We start from the raw sequence: 9,939 nt of genomic DNA on the forward strand, positions 1-9,939 counted from the left end.
TTGTTCAGATCTCTTCCATTTCTTAAATTCTACCACTTTGTGGTCAACGCACAAATTTGTTAGATAAAAGTATCAGTAATTTGCTTATTCCTTTGCATGTAAAATAGAAGATTATGGTGGCCAGTCGTTTCACATCAGAATCACATGGGGAGCTCTAAAAATAATACAGTACTGATGACCCTTTTAGGGCCACACTCTAGATAAGGGGTGTCCAAATGGTGGCCCGCGGGCCAACTGCGGCCCACAATCCATTTTTGCATGTCATCCTTGCACAGGGGCCATGCTAATCTTCTCTGTATTGTCCCAATTTTAGTATATGTGCTGCTGGAGCAAGCACCGCAATCCATTGTTAATTGGCCCGCAGCAAATTCCAAAAATATATTCAGTTTACTTAAATAAACCAGGTGAGGCAATACGTACTTTACCTTGAGTGAGTGGCCCGGCTGTTTGTGTATTTTACCGCATATGGCCCTCGGTAAAAAACGTCGAAAAAAGTTTGGACACCCCTGCTCTAGATGATCTAAATCTAGAATTTGCAGACAGGATGGGCTCTGGTATCTGTACTTTTTAAAGCACCCCAGGTGGTTCTAGTGCAGCCAGGGTGGAGAACCACTAACCTAGAGCAAAATGAGATCTGGAACTGGGGAGAAGAAAGAGGGAAGATGGCATCAGAGACCTCAAGTAAGAGAGTGCCCAGGTCATCAGCAGAGAGAAGGCCCTGGTGCTTATTTCCTCATTTCACACACACACACACACACACACACACACACACACACACCAAAAAAACAAAAAACCTTTATCTATCTAGTCTATGTCTAGAAGAGGGGAACAACTTGGTGAGAACAAGACAGCAGTAAGAAGAAATGAATTAAAAAAAAAAAAACAACCACTGCCCACCCTTGGGCCCAGCCGAGTCTTGAGAGTGTGGATTTACAGAGACTCCATCAACATGGCCCTGTGGCTTTCTCCTGAAACACTCCATACTCTGTGCGTAAAAGTGGAAAGAGCAGACCTGGCGGTTACTTAGACCTTGGGCAGACAACAAGAACACACAGGCCTCTCACTAGCCATAGAACTAAAGGGTGACAGCAGGCAGTTGATAGAGCCCATGAAGATTGTCCTTGTGTCACAAATACAATGAGCCGGTGATTCCTATGAGTAAACCCCACTGCCAGTGGGCACATATTATTCCACTTGGACTGAGTTCCCTGCCCATGATAGTGGTGGTGCACTATGCTCATATCTGTGTTCCTTAGGGTCCTTTCAAGCCTTCCTTTCCATCCTTCATAGGTTATTTTTTCATTTAAGACAAAATTTAGACCTATTAACCATCACTCCAACTAGTTCTGTAATAATGACCTTCTTGTACCTCGTGGGGCTGCCAAATCCAGCCACGACACAGCTGATTATGAATTTGTGACTCAGTGGTCGACATTTTAAGACAACCTTTAGCCAGTTCCAATAAGGAGGCGGCAGCCAGCATCTTCTAGCAATTACTGTAATTTATGTATTTAAAAAAACCAAATAGCAATGCGCAAATGTCTTTAAGAGATTCTTGACTAACCACATGAGGATTGAGTTTCATCTGTAGGGGAACCAGCTTCTTGTCATTCACCTCTGATCACAGGGAGTCTCAGAATGAAGTGCTATCCGAGATTAAATTGTGGCTTTCTTTTCTTATGCCCCCTCCCTTTTTATTTAACTATCCTCCACTCTAGCCGGAACACAAGCGTTAGCATGTACAGCGTGCCTTCCAACTGAACTGCCTGATAGTCTGTGATTCAGCTGTCCAGAGGCGCAGCTGGCTTGGCATTGATTTTAAAAGACCTCTCCCTCTCCCTCTCTCTCCCTCCTCCTTCTTCTCTCTCTCTCTCTCTCTCTCTCTCTCTCTCTCTCTCTTTCTCATTAAACAGCGTGAACAAGAGCCAGTTCCTTCCAGTTGGCCGTGAGGAGCACAGAGAGAGACTCCTGGTTTACTGGATACAGGCTTAGGCTGGGGAAACAGCTTATAAGGTCAATGTCCCAAACCAAAGCAGACAGCAGTACAAATAAACAGCCATGGAAAGACATACACGGAGTCAGGAAAATCCCCTACATGACTAGACTATCAGTTTCAGCAGTGCTGTGGCTGGGGACGTCAGGTTCAAACTCATGACACTGAGGCCAAAGAGTTTGCCTTGGAATAAGTGGTGTTCTCAAGCCCATTTCTCCTTGGTCAGTGACAACATTTTGTTAAAGAAAGAAAAATCATTTGTGGGATGGGTGGGAGTCAGTCTCAGATAATTATAAAAATGATGCATTTCCAGGATTTGAATTAATTGAGGTAGAAAGACAATCTAACTTAGTAAAGAGCCTGAATTTGTAGAAGTTCTCAAAAGACAAGGCCAGTGGGGAGGGGTCCTACTGGGTCATGTTTTAGGAAAATAATGAGTGTTTGACCATAGATGTCCATTTAAATCCTGGGTCCAATTGCAGTTTGCGGTGATAAATGTTACCAGAGGCAGGTTTGTCATGAAGCTTATAAAGCTAATAAAGCTTATACTTCAAGGTTCCTCTCTTAGAGGGACACAGCAAAGGGACAACAGCAGTGTGTTCACATGGTGATAGGTTGTTGCAAAATTTGCAGAAGTAAACTGTTTTGGTATTCTTTTTCATAAAAAGAGGGAACCCTACCCCCCCAACCAACTTATATCAGCTTCAGACCCCTTAAAACCTGAATTCACCCCAGTTCAGAATGGTGTTTGGGGCTTGGAGTGGTGGTGAAGGCAACTGCCTTTGGAGTTCATGCTTGTTCCTGTTGATTCAGGAATAGAGGAGGAGGTACCTGCTGTGGGGGTCCAGCTTTTCATTTTCGTTGGTGACTTAAGGTTCCCTTTTCTTCTCCCAGGCCAGGCTTCCTTGTGCCCCTCACAAAAATTCGGTGTGTCCCAACAGACACCTGATACCTTTTGTATTCATGACCCTTACCTTAGAAGTAAATGAGAGAGTGCATGGGCCTGGTACAAAGAAAGCATTCAACAAATGTTAGCAGTGGTGGGCAGATTTCACGTACTACTCAGAAAGGTACCCCTGTTCATGGCTACCTCACACCATGAGCAACCTCATGGCTACCTGGCCATGACAATTGTCCGTGGTGGGCATGTGGCTTAATGCAAGCTTTTCAGAGTCCTTCCCTAGGTTATTTCAATTGGAACGGGGTGAAGAGAGAAAAGAGGTTCTGAGAAAGATATGAACTCATGGCTGGTGGCAGATGGGTCTCCTGCCTTGTGGAAAAGCTGGTGTGAGAATGAATGGACAAAGTCAATAGCCCTCTCGTCCTTGATTTCAGCCAGCCCCATTTCATCTTCATATGGGTTTATGAGCCAATACATTTCCCCTTTTTTTTCTTGAATGGGTTGTTGTCTCTTACAAGCCAACTCATCCTGGCTAATACATTTTTTGTCTGGAATCATATTATCATTGAAAAAATTCATCCAGCTTTCTATTTCTCTTTTATTAGATTAAGGCTTCCTCTTGGGCACAATCTCTGCAGAATCATTCTCTAAAATCAAATGGCAACTAGCTCCCATCTGGGCTAGGTCACCTACCTGGAATCTGATGGTGCTTATACAGAAAGGTAAACAAACCATAAATTCCTCATGCTCTATTGCCCAAAAGGAGGAGGAACTCTCAGGTTGACCAGTGATGGCTGCAACTTCTGGAATATGTTAAGTGCCATGCAAATGCTGCGTTTAAGATTATTTGAGAGCTTGAGAGACATTTAGACCATCATAAGTGTTAATACAGAACTAGATGTGTTAGGTGTAATGACTTTGATTTCACTGAAATTATTCACAAGAGACAACTATTCCTATTAGGGATATCTTAGAGTGGCGATTTCCTGTATTGATAGGCTCTGTGACTAGAAAGCATCAATTTTTATTGAGTAGCCACAACTCAGATCGATACAGTCAACACTCAAATTAGTGTTGTGGAGAACAAGGCCTTTCAATTAAACAGTTAAGTATGACTTTTAACTGTTCACAAATAATGTTTGATTTTTAAAATGCTACTATCTATTGAAGAGCTTGAAAATAGCCCTTTTCAAAAGTAGGTTATATACAGGTATATTCAACTTGAAACCCAATTTTCACAGAAAGTAGAAAAAATGTGTTCTAGCTCAGTTCACTATCCCAGCTTTCACAAATTATATATTAGAAAGATCTAAAGTATAGAGTGAGTGATGAATGGTAAATTACCTTGAATAGCGTTGGGTTGGAATTCAGAAGTTCTAAATTCTTGTCTTGGCCCTGTCCCTACATTACTTCCATTGCCCTGAGCCTCAGTTTCTTCATCTGTAAAATAATAACTACCATTTAACTGTTACCTTGAGCTATTACTATGTGCTAGGCATTGTACTGGCACTTCATATACATTATGCTACCTTTTATTTCTCCCATTAATTCTTTTACTAGGTAACATTTTTTAAATCTCTTCTTCTGTACACATAAGGAAACTCAGAAAGATGAAGAAACTTTCCCAAGGTCACATGCTACAGTAGGTGGCAGAGTAAATATTCTGGACGTGGATGAGACCAGGTCCAGAGCCCACACAATTAACTACTATTTGATATTGTTATTCTTTGATGATCCAAAAAATTCTTCCAGCTTTAAAGCACTGTTCTTCTATTTCTATGTAATTATCTATTTCAGGATTAACAGGGCTTCATTACTATCTTAATATATTTGGACCAGATTATGGCAGTTAATTTCTAATTAATCCCTCTGTAATAAAAATGTGATCTCAGACCAATTTATTCAATTATAACTGGCTCAGAACTAATTTTTAGCAGAATTGAGATATACTAGAAAACACTAATGGCCGTTTGATTCCATAACTTATTCTCCAGTTTGTTCTGACCACATTACATTTTTTTTCTATATAAACCCTGTTTAGAAGGTGAACTCTGTCCTGAAAGGAAAATTAACCACTTTTGGCTCTTTCTCAGTTAGCAAAATCCTAAACCAAACACTCATTTTTTTCCTGGTCTCCGATCCCTTTACTCCACCCCAGCCACCACAAACACTGTCTGACTGTGTGGTCTGACTGCTTGTTGTTGATGGTGATTTTCTTTCTACTCCACCACCTCCACAAGGGATGTTGGGATTCCAAGTTGGTCGATCAACAAGCTCGCGTTTAGCTCCTAGGATGTTCAAGGATGAGCTGAGGATTGGAGTTGCAAAGAAATATACCGTGTTTCCCCAAAAATAAGACCTAGCCAGACAATCAGCGTGTTTTAGAGCAAAAATTAATATAAGACCCAGCATGATATGATATGATATGATATGATATGATATGATATGATATGATATGATACCGGGTTTTACAGTAAAATAAGACTGGGAAACACAATAACATGTTGCCCATTGCCTTATAGTTGCTCCCAACAGTGAGGGCACAGATGAAGTAGATAGAAACCTAGAACAGTGTAAAATAAAGGGTAAATGATATGTTAGGAACTCCTAACTGCTACAGTAAAAATGAGGGGGGGATGATGATTAAGGGCTGGGGTGGAGAAGAGAGAGAGAAACTGAGTCCATTTGTAAGCAAGACTTCGATCCTTTGGAGAACTGCCGTGATGCACAAAGAAGGAAATGAACGTGATATGGTATAGCACTAGGAAGAGACTTTCTGTGCTGAGCAGACTTCTAATCAAAACCTGTAGTTAAAAACTGGAAAACTCCATCCAAAAAGGTTGTCGAGGACAGAAACCACATTTCTTTCGCTCATTACCATGTCCCTGTGTGCTCATAACAATGCTTGACACAGAATAGGTATTCAAGAACTATTTATTAAATGAATAAATTATTCATCTACTCTCAACACCTCAACCTTGTATTTCATACAGATCTGAGACTCTCAAAATGTGGTCCCTGGACCAGCATCTTTGGCATCACCTGGAAACTTGCTAGAAATTAAAGTTCTCAGGCTCCACTCCAGACCTATTAAACCAGAAACTCTGAGGTTGGGGCCCAGTAGTCTGTTTTAACAAACCCTCCAGATGGTTCTGATGCATGCTAATATTTGAGAACCACTGATGTAAACCAAAGCCTAATTATGGCAATTTTCCTACTGCCTCTAAAATTTGGTATACTCCATCTTTTCCCAGCTTGTTCTAAAATGGAAGGATGGGAATATTAAAAACAAAACAAACAAACAAAAAGCAACAACAACAAAAAACACACTAGCGGGTAACATGTGAAACAGGGCTGATAGTGCACTCTGTATTTTAAAGAACCCAATTGTCAAAATGCAAATAAATAAAACTTAGCCTTATCCATTTATTTAGACTCTTACTTTAACTATTCCATCGGAGTGCCTCTGACAGGAAAAGGAAGTAAGGCCCCAGGCCCTGGTAAGGCAAAGCTACTCAAAAATCAAATGATGAGGTACCAGTTCAAAATGGCTGCCTGACCCAAACATTTCCCCTGCCTTCCAAAAGCCCAACGAAATGATGATTAAAAGAGTAACCCACAAAAGCAAAGAGAATGGGAGGAACACCAAGACAATATCAAAGACTTCACTTAATGTCTGAGAACCTGAAGAGGACAAAAGACTATGAGACCTTGGACAATCTCGAGGGTACTTGTGTTCCTATTAGGAAATGCTAAAGATAGATTCCTTAGCATTTACTAAGGCTCCCTCTATTCCTGAAGCAAATCAGTGTCCTTCACAATATTTCATAGACTAAAAAAACTGGAACAGACATTTAAAAATGCAATTCTAAACTCTGCATTAAACGGGTGAGGAAAGTGACGCATAAGGAAGTTGAAATCGCCCCCAGTCACACAATGGCTACTGGCAGATCTAAGACAATAAGCTACATCTCTTTCCCAGTATGTCTTCTACCATATCCCACTGCCAGTGTCAAATTAGCAGGATTGTTAAGGCTTTCCATGAGCAAGTCCCCTACACCTATCCAGTCACATGTACATCTGTCACGCCATGCCATGGGATGTGGAAAAAAATACGGAGCGTGGGGTCAGAACACCCACAGGCCCCAGCTCTGCACCTGAGGAAACTGTATTCATTCACTCCTCTGTCTTGTATTTGTGAGGAGCCTATAGTGTCTTAGGGATTGGGGTGGGGCAGAAGGGGATGGGGTTGTAGTTAACTTGCATTTTTAAGTTTTTCATCGGAAAGTAATGTATGGAAATATTTAGCTATAAAAAGACTACATCAATGAACCTAAGTGAAGTAAGGTAAATAGACAATGTTAAATACTGTATGATCTCACTTATATGTGGAATATAAAAAACAAACAAAGCACAAAAGAACCCCAAATGTATAGACACAGAGAACAAATTGGTGGAGGGATGGGTGAAATCGTGAAGGTGGTCAAAAGGTACAAATGTCCAATTATAAGCATGAATAAGTCCTGGAGATGCAATGTACAGCATGGCGACTATAGTTAATAACACTGTATGTGTATCTGAAAGTTGCTAAGAGAGTAGATCTTAAAAGTTCTCATCACACACAAAAATATTTGTAACTACGTGTAGTGGTTGATGTTAACTAAACTTATCGTGGTGGTCATTTGGCAATATATAAATATATCAAATAATTATATTGTACACTTAAAAAACTAATACAAGGTTGTATGTTAATTATATCTCAATAATAGATAGATACATTTAATGTATGCTCATTAAATTAAGAGAACTCTATCACAGTAACCATTGATAAATTATTCTTTAATATTTGAGTATCCTGTGAGATCATTACTTTTTGTGCTTTGTTTAATATCCAGCTTAGTATTCTTATAAATTTATCAAATAATTAGCATTTCTTTAATTATTAAACAATCAGCATGCCTTTAAATATCTAAAAAATTAAAACATAAGGATCTATCATATTAATTATTTCCCAAATATTTAAATATTGATCGCTAATGCAAATCTAAACACTTGACTAAAACCACAGCCCTACCATAATAAATTAGCTTTAGTATTTAAACATGTAAAAAGAGGAAACGTATACTATATAAATAATAAAACACTGATTTGTACACTGAAATAAGAACTAGTTCCCTAATTGTTAATACCTTAGATGTAAATACCATTATTTTTATTTGCATTTCTTCCCATGTTTGCCTTCCTAAGGTGTCAGTAATTTTAGTATTTTTATATCTCATCTGACCAAAGGAAACAACCAGTTTAGGTTGTGGTATCTGGGAAATAAAATAATTAACGTTTTGACTTGTTGCAGTATCTAAACTAGTTTTCATTCTCTGGTGATTTAGCACAGTTCCTCTCTATAACAGCATTTCACTTGTTACATCATAGGAGTTTTAATTTTTTGTCTTTCATCGAGATTTAAAATTTTCAAACTTAGCGCTTTTCTGAAAATGATTTGTTCTTCAATTGGGCATAGCTGGAAGTACCTAACACATTGTCTTACCATTTTGATATATTGATTTGGCCAATTAGCATTACTGGAAACTAATATAAACCTTACTGGTATTTTATTTAATATAAACCTGATTGGTATTTTATTATACTCATGGGGGCCATCTAGAGCAGAATTGGGCAACCAGCATACTGTGCCATCCTTACTGTTATACATGAATTACAGGGGTGCCAAGACAAAGATCTCCATGCCCTGAGCTGCGTGGAGCCTGGCGTGTTCAGGAGCCCTGGGGGAGGGAGAAGAGGGGGAAGCGAAGGTGACACCAAGCACAGCTTTCTAGTGTGCCACGAATTAAAGTGTCATTAGATAAATGTTATCACTTTCTACATGTGCCATGAAATGAAAAGTTTGGGAATCACTGGTCAGGACAATTCATCTCCAAAGAGAAGAGGGATAAAGTCTGTCTGATCTTTGCTCTTTTCTACAAAATGAGGCAAATTCATCCTTTTGGAACGTACTGTGACAGACCCCTTCCAGGTGATTAGTGTGTGAGACCACAGGTGTTGATGAACGAGGGTACCCTCTTTACCCAGTTCTGATTGGTCTTTCTTATTCTGCTTACAGCACCTACTTTCCTCAAAATTACCCTCAATTTCCACGCTTTATTGTTCCCTGATAATACAGAGAGGAAAAGGTACTGAACTATGAAATATGGACTGCTTTTTTTTTAAGAGAAGAGACAAAATATTCATTCATAACTATATTCCCTTAATTTAAAAAAATCAATAACATTAAATATAGTCTATCACATTAACCCCCTTTGTATTACAGTTACATTTGTACACACTTTATATCAATTCTGTCTTTTGTGAATCATGAGAAACAATATTTTTACCTAGCTAGTTGCAACCTATTTTGATTAAACATTAATGTAATTTATTTTATTTTGTAGTGCTCAACTTGGGTAAGAGAAGCCTCTGTAAGTTAGCTGTTTTGTGCTTTGAACGTTGTCTCTGACATTTTGTAGAAGTACGCATTCTGTCTGGCAGCACCAGCTGTTTCAGACCCATCCTGATTTTTCCCTGACTCCAAAACGTGGAATCAGCGACCTCCCAAAGGAGCTTGGTGTCCGTTAGTGGAAAAAAGTAAGAGAGACCCAAACCTGAGCACAGATCTGCACAATGAGAGCAGGTGGTGGGAGTGCTGACTCACAGAACTGGAAAGTACATGTGCATTTTAAAAGAAGGCCACGAATTTACATAGAATTTTGCACTTGAGCATAGTCTGTTTCCATATGCTTCTTTTCCTACAGTACGTGGTTTTATCAGCCATTAATACTCATACATTGACAAGAGCAGCAACAGCGTTCTATGATCCCATTATCCCGCCCCCCCGCCACCAAAAATTAATATTTTGTAGGTCTTGTGGACTTTTGTTTTTCATTAACAAGTCACTTGTAGTATTTTCATCTTTAAAATAGGAATGATTCTCCAATGAAAGGATTAAATGAAATATTGTAAAAGACCATGAAAAGGAAAACAATTTTAATGA

General features: G+C 39.3%; 1 non-coding gene across 1 annotated transcript; it reads right to left on the reverse strand.

Annotated features, from left to right (window-relative positions):
• Nucleotides 1-230: 230 nt before the first annotated feature.
• LOC141573030 (U6 spliceosomal RNA) lies at nucleotides 231-337 on the reverse strand. Its single transcript, XR_012498614.1, has one exon. It is a non-coding gene; the product is annotated as a U6 spliceosomal RNA (small nuclear RNA).
• Between the last annotated feature and the right edge of the window lie 9,602 nt (nucleotides 338-9,939).

The sequence above is a fragment of the Rhinolophus sinicus genome, linkage group LG07 (genome assembly GCF_036562045.2).
Source record: "Rhinolophus sinicus isolate RSC01 linkage group LG07, ASM3656204v1, whole genome shotgun sequence".
Classification (NCBI taxonomy): Eukaryota; Metazoa; Chordata; class Mammalia; order Chiroptera; family Rhinolophidae; genus Rhinolophus; species Rhinolophus sinicus.